The 15414-nt window shown below is 44.2% G+C and overlaps 1 protein-coding gene across 2 annotated transcripts in view; it reads right to left on the bottom strand.

Annotated features, from left to right (window-relative positions):
• Positions 1-13894: 13894 nt before the first annotated feature.
• Positions 13895-15414, bottom strand: part of LOC130130430 (uncharacterized) — a 30791-nt gene continuing 29271 nt past the window's right edge. For both annotated transcript variants that reach the window (XM_056300138.1, XM_056300137.1), the window contains exon 14: positions 13895-15414. This exon is cut by the window's right edge and continues 712 nt beyond it. The gene's annotated coding sequence lies outside the window, so the exon portion shown is untranslated.

Raw genomic sequence — 15414 nt, 5'->3', positions numbered from 1 at the left:
AATATACTACAGAGCCTATACTATAGGTAATACAACGAGAGGCCAGTAGGCGTGCTGCACGCGGATGTACTAAGTAGAACTGAAGTCGGTTAGGACACGCATGTACGGTTGTTGTTCTTTGTTCCTGGATAAAGTTCATAAAAAAGACTACCCGCCAATCTCCTCGTCAGTATAAACCACAATATAGTGTCAGAAGTGGCGGTGTTTGATGTTTAATCGCCGAAGAAGACGAGAGACCGAGAGAAGAGAGTGGTGAGCTTGTTGAAAAGTCCCAGTGAATAAACGTAAACGTGCTACGTCCAACGGCGCTAAAGTCAATAGAGTTTAGGGTTACGCTAACGCGGAAGAGAAAACAACATGGAACAATTTAAATCACCTTCTCCGTTAATATTAATAGGCAATATGTGTGAAAACTGGCGCAGATGGGAGCAAAGATATAGGTTGTACATGACGGCAAGTGGAATGTCGAAAAAGGAAAAGGAGGCGCAAGTGGCAATATTACTGCACACGCTAGGTGAAGAAGCGCTCGAGGTGTACGACACACTTGATATAGCCAGGGCCGAGCCCGACGACGTGCAGGTGGATCACATATTGCAGGCTTTCAGAGATTACTGTACGCCAAAGAAAAACGTAGTATTTGAGAGGCACCAATTTTGGACGTATGCAATTGCAAGAACTGATGCACATTGACAAATTTGTCACAGAGCTAAAACACAGGAGCAAAGACTGTGAGTTCGGTATAACCGAAAATGACATGCTGAGAGACAAAATCGTTTTCAGTGTTACAGATAAGCATCTGAAAGAGAAACTGCTGAGAGAACCTAACCTGACTTTAACTAAAGCCATTGATATTTGCAGGGCATCAGAGATAGCCAAGGAGCAAATCAGCATGATGGTGTGCGCAAAGAAGGAAAATGAGGTGCATGCAATAATCGAGGCAACAAGACCAATAAGGCAAAATAAGGCTAATGTCAACAAAACAGCGTTAAATGCTCATCATAAAAAGGGAAAATATGTCAACCAAACAAAATTATGCAACCGATGCGGAAAGACACATGGCCTAAAAGCATGTCCAGCTTATGGAATGAAGTGCAGAGCTTGTGGGAAGGGCAATCACTTTGCCAAGATGTGCAGAATGAAAGGAGTGCAAGCAGTGCAGACAGTGGATTCCCTATTTGTGGGCAGTCTGGAGTGCACCCAGGTAAATGCCCTCAGTAAAGCCAGTGATATGCCGTGGCGAGCTACTTTGTCAATTAGAGGAGTGCCCATCATCTTTAAACTAGACATGGGTGCTGATGCTAGTGTTCTCCCTCTAGAACAGGTCAGAAAACTCCCAGGCAAAGTACGCCTTAGTCCCACAAACACTGTATTAAGAGCTTATGGAGGTAACCAGATAAAGCCAGCCGGTAGCACCTACCTGAAATGCAGTACTGAGCGAGCAGAGTCCAAGCTCCAGTTCTATGTCATTAAGCAGTCGGCATCTCCAATTCTTGGAAGAGCAGCATGTGAGGAGTTGAACTTGGTCAGACGTGTTGATGAAATCAAGGAGAGCTCACCTGCAATCAAAGAAGAGCTGGTGAGGCAGTATCCATAGGTGTTCCAGGGGCTTGGGGAGTTCCCTGGTGAGCATCATATTCACATTGACCCAGAAGTGACCCCCGTGATCCATGGCTGCAGAAAAATCCCGTTTGCCATCATGGACAAACTGAAAAAGACACCGAGTCAGCTGGAAAAAGTTGATGTCATTACTCCAGTAACAGAACCGACACAGTGGGTGAACAGCTTGGTAATAACTGAAAAGAAAAATGGCTCACTCAGACTTTGCCTTGATCCTCGAGAGCTGAACAAAGCCATCAGACTACAGCACTACTCCATACCGACACCTACAGATGACCAAACCAGACTGTCTGGCAAGAGAATATTTACAATACTCGATGAAAAAGATGGATACTGGCAAATTAAGCTGGACAGAGCATCGTCACTGTTATGCACCTTCAACATGCCATGGGGGCGTTACAGGTTCAAGCGTCTCCCATTTGGTATAAAATCAGCCAGCGAAGTCTTCCAACAAAAGAACAGTGAAACATTTGGGGACATTGACGGTGTACAGGTGATAGCCGATGATATGATCATCGCTGCAGCTGATGAGAAGGAACATGCCGAGATACTGCACAAGGTAATACAGACAGCCAAAGAGATGAATGTTAAGTTCAATGCAGACAAAGTGCAGTACTACGTGACGGAGGTGAAGTACATGGGACATGTGATAAACCCTGAGGGAGTACGGCCAGACAGTGACAAGGTGAATGCTATTGTACACATGCCAGCACCACAAGATAGAAAGGGTCTACAAAGGCTACTAGGTACGACTAAGTACCTGTCCCAATACATACCTAATGAAACAGCAGTGACAGCACCCTTATGGCAGCTACTGAGGAAAGATATGCAGTGGCTGTGGTCACATGAACATGATGCTTCCCTGACCAAACTCAAGACAGCACTAACTGAGGCTCCAGTGCTGAAATTCTTCGACCCAAAACAGCAGATAGTCCTCCAAGCTGATGCATCAAAAGATGGGCTAGGTGCGTGCCTGCTGCAGTAAGGACAGCCAGTGGCATATGCATCCAGAGCCCTAACACAGGCTGAGTGCAACTATGCGCAGATTGAAAAAGAATTGCTTGCAGTCGTGTTTGCGACAAGAAAATTCCACCAATACGTGTTTGGTGCACATGTGGTGGTGCAGTCAGACCACAAGCCTCTGGAGGTTATATTCACAAAGCCATTAGGACAGATACCTGCCAGACTACAATGACTGCTGCTAGAGCTTCAGCATTACAATCTCCAAATCAAGTACATGCCTGGAAAGGAAATGCTAATAGCAGACACTTTATCCAGAGCGTTTGGTGCTGTGGAAACCCAAGAGGAGTCCACGACTACAGATGAAAAGGTAGTTTATGCCATGGAAGCAAGTGAGAGACATGCATGAGAGGCTTAATATGGCAACAGAAGATGACCGGACCTCACAAAAGCTACTAGACGTTCACCAGAGAGGGTGGCCAAAGCACAAAAAACAGACAGATGCTGAGCTTAAAGTCTATTGGCCAATCAGAGACACAATCACAGTAAATGGGGGGGGGGTCCTGATGACAGGAGACAGAGTCATTATCCCTAAAAAGTTGAGATCAGACATGCTACAGAGACTGCACATAGCCCACCAAGGAGTACAACGGACCAAAGAACAGGCACGCAAGTATCTATATTGGCCAGGCATATCGGCTGATATAGAGCAAATGGTCTGGAGCTGCCCCCCGTCAACAACACCTAGCAAAGAATCAGAAGGAGCCACTAAAATGCCATGAGCTGCCAGAGCTACCATGGTACAAAGTTGGTGTGGACATTTTTGAGCTACAAGGCAAATCTTTCCTCCTCACAGTAGATTATTTCTCAAAACATCCTGAGGTCCAACAAATGTGTGACAAAACAGCAAGTACAGTAATAGCAAAGCTGAAGGCTGTGTTTTCCAGACATGGTGTTTGGAAGGAAGTGGTGAGCGACCACATGACATTCGCTAGTGCTGAGATGAGTCAGTTTGCAAGCGACTGGGGCATAACATGGACATTCTCAAGCCCAGGCTATCCAGAGTCTAATGGGATGGCAGAACGCACAATAAAGACCATTAAACTCATGCTGAAGAAGGCGGAGCAGACTAAGACAGACCCCCACCTGGCTCTGTTGACTTTAAGGAACACTCCTGTGACTGGACTTGGTCTCTCTTCTGCAGAAATGCTGATGGGTCGGGTCCTAAGAAGCACACTGCCAGTAGCTAGTGCTGTGCTCAAACCGAGGCATCCGACAAGAGTCGAGCAGAGGCTACTTAACCTGCAACAAAGACAAGGAGAGTACTACAACCAACATGCAAGACTTCTCTCTGTGCTCGAACCAGGGCTGTCAGTATAGACTCCACAAGGCTGGAAACCTGCCCTGGTAGAACAGAAGAGACAGGAGCCGAGGTCATATAATGTTGTGATGGCTGCAGGACAAAGGTACAGGAATAGAAGGCACTTGAGAACAATTCAGAATGACACACATACTGAAATAGAGGACAGTAATGTCAGTGTCACTGAGCAGCCACCTCCAAGCGAGCCTGCAGAACCATATGTACATGACGCGACAAGAAATGTGGAACAACCAGTCAACTGTTCAAACACACAGGTCCATCACACCAGAAGTGGCAGGCTGGTAAAGCAGCCTACCAAATTCAGTGATTTTCAAATGGGCTAACAGTAAAAGTTATGCTCCTACGGAGGGTCATGTGCTAGAAACCTCTGATCCCAGTGACAGTGTACAAAGACTGAGTACAGAGTGTACAGAGTTCTTAAGAAGAAGAGAAAAAAAGAACATGTAATGAATGTCTAGTATGAACAATGAATGTATGAAGAATGTAACACTGTACTGATGTCAAGAATAGATATAGTAAGCATTCAAAGCCAGACCTTTAATCAGTTCATAGTGGTCTTGTGGATAGTGTTATATAGTATCTCCATGTTGAAGTTTAAGAAAAGACGAACAAAGGCATTTGTTTCTTAATGCAGTAAGTTCAAACTGATGGATAGTGGAACAAACAAGTCTAAAATGTGATTGTTTTGTTTTTTGTTCTGTGGAAAAAGGGGGATGTAGTATATGGGTTTGAACATATACACGGAGTAACACGGTAGTGAGCCTATACTATAGGTAATACGACCAGAGGCCGTTGTTGTTCTTTGTTCCTGAATAAAGTTCATAAAAAGGACTACCCGCCAGTCTCCTCATCAGTATAAACCACAATAAATACCGAACGGTTTGAATGATTCTGGCAGTCCCTTCAAAATCATTGCTACTAACAGCCCATCACTGAATTCAGTCACTCTCACTGCTCGGCTTTTGAAGTGAAGTCAGTTCTGTATACAGGCTAATTATACGCGGCTTCCCTTTATCTGCATTACAGTCTCAGAATTTTTAGCGCTTTCTGCACATCGTCCGCTGCTTCCCGCATTACCAGCGACAAACTTTTATCATCCAGAAACTGGATTAGCTCCGCATATACCTCGGCATTTTTACGCTCCATCTACTGCCCGTCCATCATCGTCGGTAGGCTCGTTTAAAATAGTGTCCTTTAGCCCTTGTAACCGAAGATGGCCCAAAAATGTCGTCTCCCACAGTTCATAGTTCTTTTCATCTCCGCCAAAGACTAGTCGAGACCAACGGCTACTCGATCTTTCCATCCTGGGTCTTTCGCCCCTGCTGTTTGACTCGGCGACCCTTCTACTCGTGGTGCTAGCATGCTAACCCACACACGCGGTATGTTGCGATATTTCTCTCGGTGGCAAATCGCCTGATAACTATCTCTGGGTAACTCTGGGCCCATAACCTGTTGTCAGAGTTGAATTGTTCAGCGATTCTGGCGTGTATACCCAGTGCTAGACCCAAATAAATGCTAACTGTACGGAGGACTAAATACACAGTGGGGCGTCTCTTACCGGAATCAACGTAGAAGGAGAAACTTTATAGACAGGTGCACGCTGCACAGACCACATGTCAATCTCCGCGCATATCATTGGCTGTTATCATTGTCCATCATACAGTACCCGCATGTACTCATTAAGTTTGCCTGTGTTAATGCAAAAATACAGATTTACGTCTACAATTGAGAGCACGCTTACGTCATATATGTCAACACACACAGTCTACAAATGGAAAAACAGACACAAACACGCAACATTGCAACCTTTTCAGCTTTGCCGTCATTATTTTTATTGCTATTCTCATTATTACTGTCGCATGATTTATTGACATTTCTCTTTCCCTTGTTCGTTTTATTTATTTATTTACTCATTCCTCCACTCGTTTTTTTCTTTATTTTCAACCGACGGCCCTTCTGTTTGTTTCGACTATTGCTGCTGACACAAATATCATCAATGATTCAAATACTTTTATGCTTAAACTCTGCACAGAGCTGCTTGCCTACGGCAATCGTTTACCGTCCATCATCTCCATGCATATCTACAGTTAATCACAGAAAGGTGAATCGGTTCATCTGGACACTGTGGAAATTGCGGGAAAGTAGAGACGGACAATTTCTCTCACTGACTACACGAACGCGTGCGTTACATAGTCTTCCGTACAAAATCACAATCCGAGCAACGTGGCGCTGCTCCAACAAACCTGGTCCTCGCTCCGCCCTGTCAACCCGGAAACCCTTTCTTAAAGGGCCCGTGTCTACCTAACCCGGAACGTCAACCAATATGGTGAATTGTGCTTTTAAAGGCGGCTACAACACAACGTTTGTTGAGAGAGATAAGTTTCATCGCTCATCTAAGTGACCTCTTCAGTCTCAACGGACTGCAGGTATCCACACCCTTATAAACAATACAGTGGCATGACGACCGAACCAAAGATTGGTTTCATATGCAAATTACCGTGACCATTAACTTGAGTTTCAATGACCATGTGTACTATTCACAGAGGAATGTTTGCAATCACAACATTGTATGATGGCGACAGATGTACTTTGACATCTTATTTTTTTTCCACAGACGGTCACACTGTGTCCGAACTGGACGCGGTGCGACCGAGCGTCAGCGACAGTCGGTTTGATAAATGTATTTTGTATTGGAACATCCTGATTGGTCGCAAGCAACACGGCGCCGCTTTGATAATAAATAATAAAAATAATTATCAAATTATATTATTTTTTATTATGATAAGAATAACATTGATTATAAAAACCTGTTTATCTCATTTTGTTGTATGGAAAATGTTATATTGTAACGTGCATGGATAAGTAGACACGTTGGTCGCTGGCTGACAGGTCGGACCCTTTAGTCGACTGGTTAACGTTGTCGCTTGCGGAGCGGGAGACACGGGTTGGCGTCCCGGCTGGGGTGGTTCCCGGACTGCCCCCCAACCCAAATTCGCTACAGTATTCGCAAGTGGTCCAAAAGAAATCCACACATACAACAATTTAAAATAGGATTTAGATATTATATCGACACATTACGTGGTTTGAAGAATAGTAAAGCAATTAAAACTGGACATTTGTAAATCCTTAAATGTATTTGTTAAGTGTCTTGTTGAATGTTGTATGATACCCCGTGTTGCTGTCTCGTTATTTTTTTATGTTCTGTTTCTTTTTGTGAAAATGGTCTGTACATTAATGAAAAATGCAATAAAAAGTGCCGTTTTGATCTGAACTTTTTTCGAACGCCCTGTTTCTATTTTACTTCCCGTTGCTCGCGTTTCAAAGTGCTGTGTCAATGGACGAGGGATGGCGCTTTCATTTGGTTGAAAAGTTTTGTAGTGAGGCGCTATCGTACAGATACCTCCTCATTTCACTACAAAAACACTAATAAGGTTGCTGGAGGGAGATTGCCATGGAGCTGGAAGTTTCTGATAGGATGTCTTAGTGCATGCTCCCAGGTAAGAAAAATCACCAGAAACTTCCAGCTCCCCGGCGATCCCTCTCTCTCTCTCTCTCTCTCTCTCTCTCTCTCTCTCTCTCTCTCTCTCTCTCTCTCTCTCTCTCTCTCTCTCTCTCTCTCTCTCTCTCTCTCTCTCTCTCTCTCTCTCTCTCTCTCTCTCTCTCTCTCACACAGGAGGGTGATGAGTTTGCGCTCTTTATGTAGTCTTTTGTAATTAGTTTGTGCCATCTAGTGTTACAGAGTGGCGTAGACATGAGGTGACAAATGAAAATAGAAACCTGAATACTGGACCCCTACAGTGAGGGAGTCTGGGGGCTGTGTTGTGCTGTGGGGGACATTTTCTTGGCATCGTTTTGGTCCACTTGTCCCCTTAAAGTGAAAGGTCACTGTAAATCAATACAAAGTTATTCTGAGTGATCACCTTAATCCTATGATGAAGCATTTCTATCCTGATGGGAGTGGTCTCTTTCAGGATGACAATGCCTCCATCCACAGGACACGAGGGGTGACTGAATGGTTTGATGAGTATGAAAATTATGTAAATCTTATGCTATGGCCTTCGCAGTCACCAGATCGCAACCCAATTGAACACCTATTATGAACCGAGGTGTCAGACAGCACTCTCCACCATCATCATCAAAACACCAAATGAGGGAATATATTTTGGAAGAATGGTGTTCATCCCTTCTGTAGCGTTAAGAGACGTGTAGAGTCTATGACAAGGAGCGTTGAAGCTGTTCTGGAGGCTAGTGCTGGCCCAACACTTTAATAAGACACTACGTTGGTTTAGCCTTTCATTTGTCAAACCCAGCCACTGAGGATGCCCAAGCCAGTGCATTCTTAGTGCCTGTCCCAAGCCCGGATATATGGGGAGGGTTGCATCAGGAAAGGCATCTGGCATAAAATCTTTGCCAAATCAAATATGTGGATCATAAATCAGATTTCCATACTGGATCGGTCAAGGCCTGGGTTACCAACGACCATCGCTGGTACTGTTGGCCAGCAGGGTGCTGGTGGAAACTATGCTACTATTGGGCAAAGGAGAATGAGAGAGGTAAGGCATGTCCAGAAGCAGCGGGAGAGGAGGAAGGGTAAGAGTGTGGAGGTGAGAGTCAGAACCTTGAATGTTGGCACTATGACTGGTAAAGGGAGAGAGCTAGCTAATATGATGGAGAGAACAAAGGTAGGTATACTGTGTGTGCAAGAGACCAGTGGCAGGGGAGTAACCAGGAACATCGGAGGAGGGTTCAAACTCTTCTACCGTGGTGCAGATGGGAGGAGAAATGGGGGTAGGGGTAATTCTGAAGGAAGAGTATTTCAAGAGTGTTTTTGAGGTGAAGAGAGTATTGGACAGAGTGGTGGGTATGAAGGTGGAAATCGAAGGTGTGATGATGAATGTTATCAGCACATATGCCCCGCAAGGTGGGTGTGAAAAGGAAGAGAAAGAAGAATTCTGGAGTGAATTGGATGAAGTTGCAGAGAGTGTACCCAAGGAGGAGAGAGTGGTGATTGGAGCAGACTTCAATGGCCATGTTGGTGAAGGGAACAGAGGTGATGAGGAGGTGATGGGTAGGTATGGTGTCAAGGAGAGGAATTTGGAAGGACAGATGGTGGTGGATTTTGCGAAAAGAATGAAAATGGCTGTGGTGAATACATGTTTCAAGAAGAGGGAGGAACAAAGGGTGACATATAAGAATGGAGGAAAGTACACAAGGGTGGACTATATCTGATGTAGGAGCTGCGATCCAAAAGGGATTGTAGACTGTATGGTGGTGACAGGGGAGAACGTAGCTAGGCAGCAACAGATGGTGGTCTTTAGGATGACTTTATAGACCAAGAAGAGGAAGAGAGGGAAGGCAGAGCCAAGGATCAAATGGTGGAAGTTGAAGAAGGAAGACTGTTGTGTGGCGTTCCGGGAGGGGTTAAGACAGACACTGGGTGGTAGTGAAGAGTTGCCGAATGGCTGGGTAAGCACTGCAGAAATAGTGAGGGAGACAGCTAGGAGGTACTTGGTGTGTCATCTGGACAGAGGAAGGAAGACAAGGAGACTTGGCGGTGGAATGAAGTACAGCAAATTATACAGGGGAAGAGGTTGGGAAAGAAGAAGTGGGATAGTCAGAGTGATGAAGAAAGTAGACAGGAGTACAAGGAAATGCAGTGTAAGGTGAAGAGAGAGGTGGTGAAGGCAAAGGAAAAGGCGTATGGTGAGTTGTATGAGACGTTAGACACTAAGGAAGGAGAAAAGGACTTGTACCGATTGGCTAGACAGAGGGACTGAGCTGGAAAGGATGTGCAGCAGGTTAGGGCGATCAAGGCTAGAGATGGCAATGTGCTGACAAGTGAGGAGAGTGTGTTGAGAAGGTGGAGGAAGTACTTTGAGGGGCTGATGAATGAAGAAAATGAGAGAGAGAAGATTGGATGATGTGGGGATAGTGAATCAGGAAGTGTAGTGGATTAGCAAGGAGGAAGTCAGGGCGGCTATGAAGAGGATGAAGAGTGGAAAGGTGGTTGGTCCAGATGACATACCTGTGGAGGCATGGAGATGTTTAGTAGAGATGGCAGTGGAGTTTTTAACTAGATCGTTTAAAACAATCTTGGAAAGCGAGAGGATACCTGAGGAGTGGAGAAGAAGCATACTGGTACCGATTTTTAACAATAAGGGTAATGTGCAGAGGTGTAGTAACTACAAAGGTATAAAGTTGATCAGCAACAGCATGAAGATATGGGAAAGCATAATAGAAGCTTGGTTAAGAGGAGCGGTGATGATTAGCGAGCAGCAGTATGGTTTCATGCCATGAAAGAGCACTACAGATGTGATGTTTGCTTTGAGAATGTTGATGGAGAAGTATAGAGAAGGCCAGAAGGAGGTACATTGTGTCTTTGTGGATTTAGAGAAAGCATATGACAGGGTGCCGAGAGAGGAAGTGTGGTATGGTATGAGGAAGTCGGGAGTTGCAGATTAGTATGTAGGAGTGGTTCAGGATATGTATGAGGGAAGTGTGACAGTGGTGAGGTGTGTGGTTGGAATGACAGATGGGTTCAAGGTGGAGGTGGGATTACATCAAGGATCGGCTCTGAGCCCTTTCTTGGTTGCAATGGTGATGGACAGGTTGACGGACAAGATCAGGCAGGAGTCTCCGTGGACTATGACGTTCGCGGATGACATTGTGATCTGTAGCAAGAGTAGGTTGCAGGTGGAGGAGAGCCTTGAGAGGTGGAGGTATGCACTGGAGAGAAGAGGAATGAAAGTCAGTAGGAGCAAGACGGAATACCTACGCGTGAATGAGAGGGAGGACAGTGGATTGCTGAGGATGCAAGGAGTAGAGGTGATGAAGGCATATGAGTTTAAATACTTGGGGTCAACTGTGCAAAGTAACGGGGAGTGCAGGAGAGAGGTACAGAAGATAGTGCAGGCAGGGTGGAGTGGGTGTAGAAGAGTGTCAGGAATGATTTGCAACAGAAGGGTACCAGCAAGAGTGAAAGGGAAGGTTTACAAGATGGTAGTGAGACCAGCTATGTTGTATGATTTGGAGATGGTCGCACTGACGAAAAGACAGGAGGCGGAGCTGGAGGTGGCAGAGTTGAAGATCCTACGATTGTCATAGGAAGTAATGAAGAAGGACAGGATTAGGAATGAGAAAATTAGAGGGACAGCTCAGGTTGGATGGTTTGGAGATGAAGCAAGAGAGGCAAGATTGAGATGGTTTGGACATGTGTGGAGGAGAGATGCTGGGTATATTGGGAGAAGGATGCTGAATATGGAGCTGCAAGGAAAGAGGAAAAGAGGAAGGCCGAAGAGGAGGTTTATGGCTGTGGTAAGGGAGGATATGCAGGTGGCTTTTGTGTTAGAAGAAGTTGCAGAGGACATGCAGAGGATGGTGATGCTGGTCACGTGGCTTGGGTCCCGGGCTGTTCTGGTGGTGTCTGGACACTGCTTGGCATCCTGTGCATCATATTCTTCATAGATTTTATAATTCCATTATAATTCTGTTATCCTCTTTCAGTGTTGTATTCTGTAAATTGTGTAAACACAACATCAATTGCACGTTGTCCGTCTTGAGAGAGAGATCCCTCCTCTGTTGCTCTCTCTGAGGTTTCTTCCTATTTTTTCTCCCTGTTAAAGGGTTGGGTTTTTTTTTAGGGAGTTGTTCCTTATCCGATGCAAGGGTCTAAGGGCAGGATGTTGTGTTGCTGTAAAGCCCACTGAGGCAAATTTGTAATTTGTGATATTGGGCTATACAAATAAAATTGACTTGACGTGACAGGAAGAGATGGAAACGGATGATCCGCTGTGGTGACCCCTAATGGGAGCAGCCAAAAGAAGTACAAACCCCAATTCCAATGAAGTTGAGACGTTGTGTAAAACGTAAATAAAAACAGAATACAATGATTTGCAAATCCTTTTCGACCTATATTAGACTGAGCACACTACAAAGACAAGATATTTAATGTTCAAACTGATAAACTTTATTGTTTTTTTGCAAATATTCACTCATTTTGAATTTGATGCCTGCAACACATTCCAAAAAAGCTGGGACAGGGGCATGTTTACCACTGTGTTCCTTTCCTTTTAACAACACCCAATAAGTGTTTGGGAACTGAGGACACTAATTGTTGAAGCTTTGTAGGTGGAATTCTTTCCCATTCTTGCTTGATGTACGACTTCAGTGGCTCAACAGTCCGGGGTCTCCGTTGTCGTATTTTGCGCTTCATAATGCGCCACACATTTTCAATGGGAGACAGGTCTGGACTGCAGGCAGGCCAGTCCAGTACCCGCACTCTTTTACTATGAAGCCCCGCTGTTGTAACACGTGCAGAATGTGGCTTGGCATTGTCTTGCTGAAATAAGCAGGGACGTCCCTGAAAAAGACGTCGCTTGGATGGCAGCATATGTTGCTCCAAAACCTGCATGTACCTTTCAGCATTAATGGTGCCTTCACAGATGTGCTAGTTACCCATGATGCCATGGGCACTAACACCCCCCCCATACCATCACAGATGCTGGCTTTTGAACTTTGTGCTGATAACAATCTGGATAGCCTGGAGGACACGACGTCCATGATTTCCAAAAACAATTTGAAATGTGGACTCATCAGACCACAGCACACTTTTCCACTTTGCATCAGTCCATCTCAGATGAGCTCGGGCCCAGAGAAGCCAGCGGCATTTCTGGGTGTTGTTGATATATGGCTTTCGCTTTGCATGGTAGTTTTAACTTGCACTTGTAGATGTAGCGACGAACTGTGTCAACTGACGATGGTTTTCCAAAGTGTTCCTGAGCCCACGTGGTAATATCCTTTACAGAATGATGTCGGTTTTTAATGCAGTGCTGCCTGAGAGGTCGAAGGTCACGGGCATTCAATGTTGGTTTGCGGCCTTTCCGCTTACGTGCAGAGATTTCTCTGGATTCTCTGAATCTTTTGATGATATTATGGACTGTAGATGATGAAATCCCTAAATTCCTTGCAATTGTACGTTGAGAAACGTTGTTCTTAAACTGTTGGACTATTTGCTCACACAGTTGTTCACAAAGTGGTGCACCTCGCCCCATCCTGGCTTGTGAACGACTGAGCCTTTTAGGGATGCTCCTTTTATACCCAGTCATGACACTCACCTGTTTCCAATTAACCTGTTCACCTGTGGAATGTTCCAAACAGGTGTTTTTTGAGCATTCCTCAACTTTCCCAGTCTTTTGTTGCCCTTGTCCCAGCTTCTTTGGAACGTGTTGCAGGCATCAAATTCAAAATGAGTGAATATTTGCAAAAAACAATAAATTTTATCAGTTTGAACATTAAATATCTTTTCTTTATAGTGTATTCAATAGAATATAGGTCGAAAAGTATTTGCAAATCATTGCATTCTGTTTTTATTCACGTATTACACAACGTCCCAACTTCATTGGAATTGGGGTTTGTAGTAGTTGTAGTAGTAGTAGTAGTATCCTTTCATTTGTCACCTGTCTGTATGTTGCTGATCTCACTGCTAGTGAATATATTGAGTAAGAAACTACTCTGAGCTTTGTTTTTAAGAAATATAAACAAAAAGTCACATACATAGACTATTGATGACGAGTCTAAAAGCTAAAACTTAAACCTTTCCACTGAAGATGACCCTATATATCTTGGCAAACATTTTACATTCATACTCGTCTGCTAAAAACCATGCATTGTCAAGAAAAAATAAAAAGCTTAAGGATTCAAAGATGTATGGATGCTTTTACATCCATAGATACACTTTCAATGATGTTCTTAAAACTTACGTCCTTAGATCGTCTTTTAATTACTTGGCAGATATCTAAACTTGGCTTTTTACCAGTAACCCACCTGTCAACTAATCTGACACTACATCCCTCAGCACATCTCATGGAATAAAGCCATCATCTTCTTCCAAAATTATTTCCCATAGATATCTCCAAGCAACAAAGATGACGCCAAAACTACGAGGAGAAGTTTAATTGTGGGTGACAGCAAAACAAATCCAGTCATGTGTTGTACACAATCATCTAAAAATAGCTTGAGTATTTATTTCATTTACTTAAGAACATACATCCCTTTGCTAATGGGATACTCTGTAGATACACTGAATGTAATGCTAAGTCACACAAAAAAAAAGCAGGGAAAACAACACAGTCAGTGCACTCAGTAGCTTAATTCTCCATATGGACCCCCAGAAAGTTGAATCAGTTCATCTGGACAAAACATTATTGTTTGGATTTGGATTTTGATATACTATATTAATCCCCATGGAGAAATTCTTCTCTGCATTTAACCCTTCCTAGCTGTGTAGCTAGGAGCAGTGGACAGCTGCAGCACCCGGGGACCAACTCCAGTCCGTCTTGCCATGCCTCGGTCAGTGACACAGACAGAGTATTAACCCTAACATGAGTGTCTTATTGATGGTTGGGAAAACCGGAGCACATGGAGAAAACCCACCGCAGACATGGGGAGAACATGCAAACTCCACACATAGGATGACCTGGGATGACTCCCAAGGTTGGACAACCCCAGGGTTCGAACCCAGGACCTTCTTGCTGTGAGGCAACAGCGCTAACCACTGGGCCACCCAAATATTGACAGAGAGATGTTTCATCACTCATCTAAGTGACCTCTAGAGTCTAAACTGACTGCAGGTATCCCCACCCTTATAAACAATACAGTGGCATAACGACAGAAACCAACAATTGGTATCATATGCAAATTGTGAGCATTAACTAGAGTTTCAACGGCCATGTGTATTATTCACAGAAGATTTGGGAATGGTTGCAATCACAACATTGTAAGATGGTGACAGATGTACTCTTAGCCCCCCCCCCCCGTTCCAGGATGGTCATTCCCTCTGAACATCGGTGGCCTCTTTAACTCCCCGTAAACCAGTGTTCCTCCTTATCAAGGATGTATGCATCCTCATCCCTGAAAGTGTGGCCACTGGCCTGTAGATGGGTGTAGACTGCGGAGTCCTGGCTTGACGTCATGGCAATCCTCCTGGCACTTAGATGAGTGATATAATGCTGTGTCCAGATGAACTGATTCAACCTTCTGTGATTTCCTTACCTGGATTATTGTGCATGCATCAAGACTCCATGTGAATATTCACCGAGTTCAGTCTTGCTCGTTAAGAGTTTACAGTAGATAGACAAAAGGGGGACACATTGCACCACGTCTTTTTTTTCTTTCCAGAAACAACAGCTAACTTGGATGTATTGAAAGGAAAGAGAAGCAACACTTAAAGGAAAGAAAAATCTATTTCCACAGAATGCCTTCATTAGCAAGAGAAGACGTCACATATCAAAGCAACGACAAAATAAATTGCTTTTAACAGCTTTTTTTCCCCCTATGTATAAAACAGTGCAAGGTACATAAATGTTGGGCAACTAATACAAAAAGATAATTATCAAACGAAAACTAGTGTGCAGTGGTTTATTACATGAGACTGGGTTATGTGAGTTGAGCTGAGTGGG

This window comes from Lampris incognitus, chromosome 20 (assembly GCF_029633865.1).
Source record: "Lampris incognitus isolate fLamInc1 chromosome 20, fLamInc1.hap2, whole genome shotgun sequence".
NCBI lineage: Eukaryota > Metazoa > Chordata > Actinopteri > Lampriformes > Lampridae > Lampris > Lampris incognitus.
This window is presented reverse-complemented; position numbering and strand designations above follow the sequence as displayed.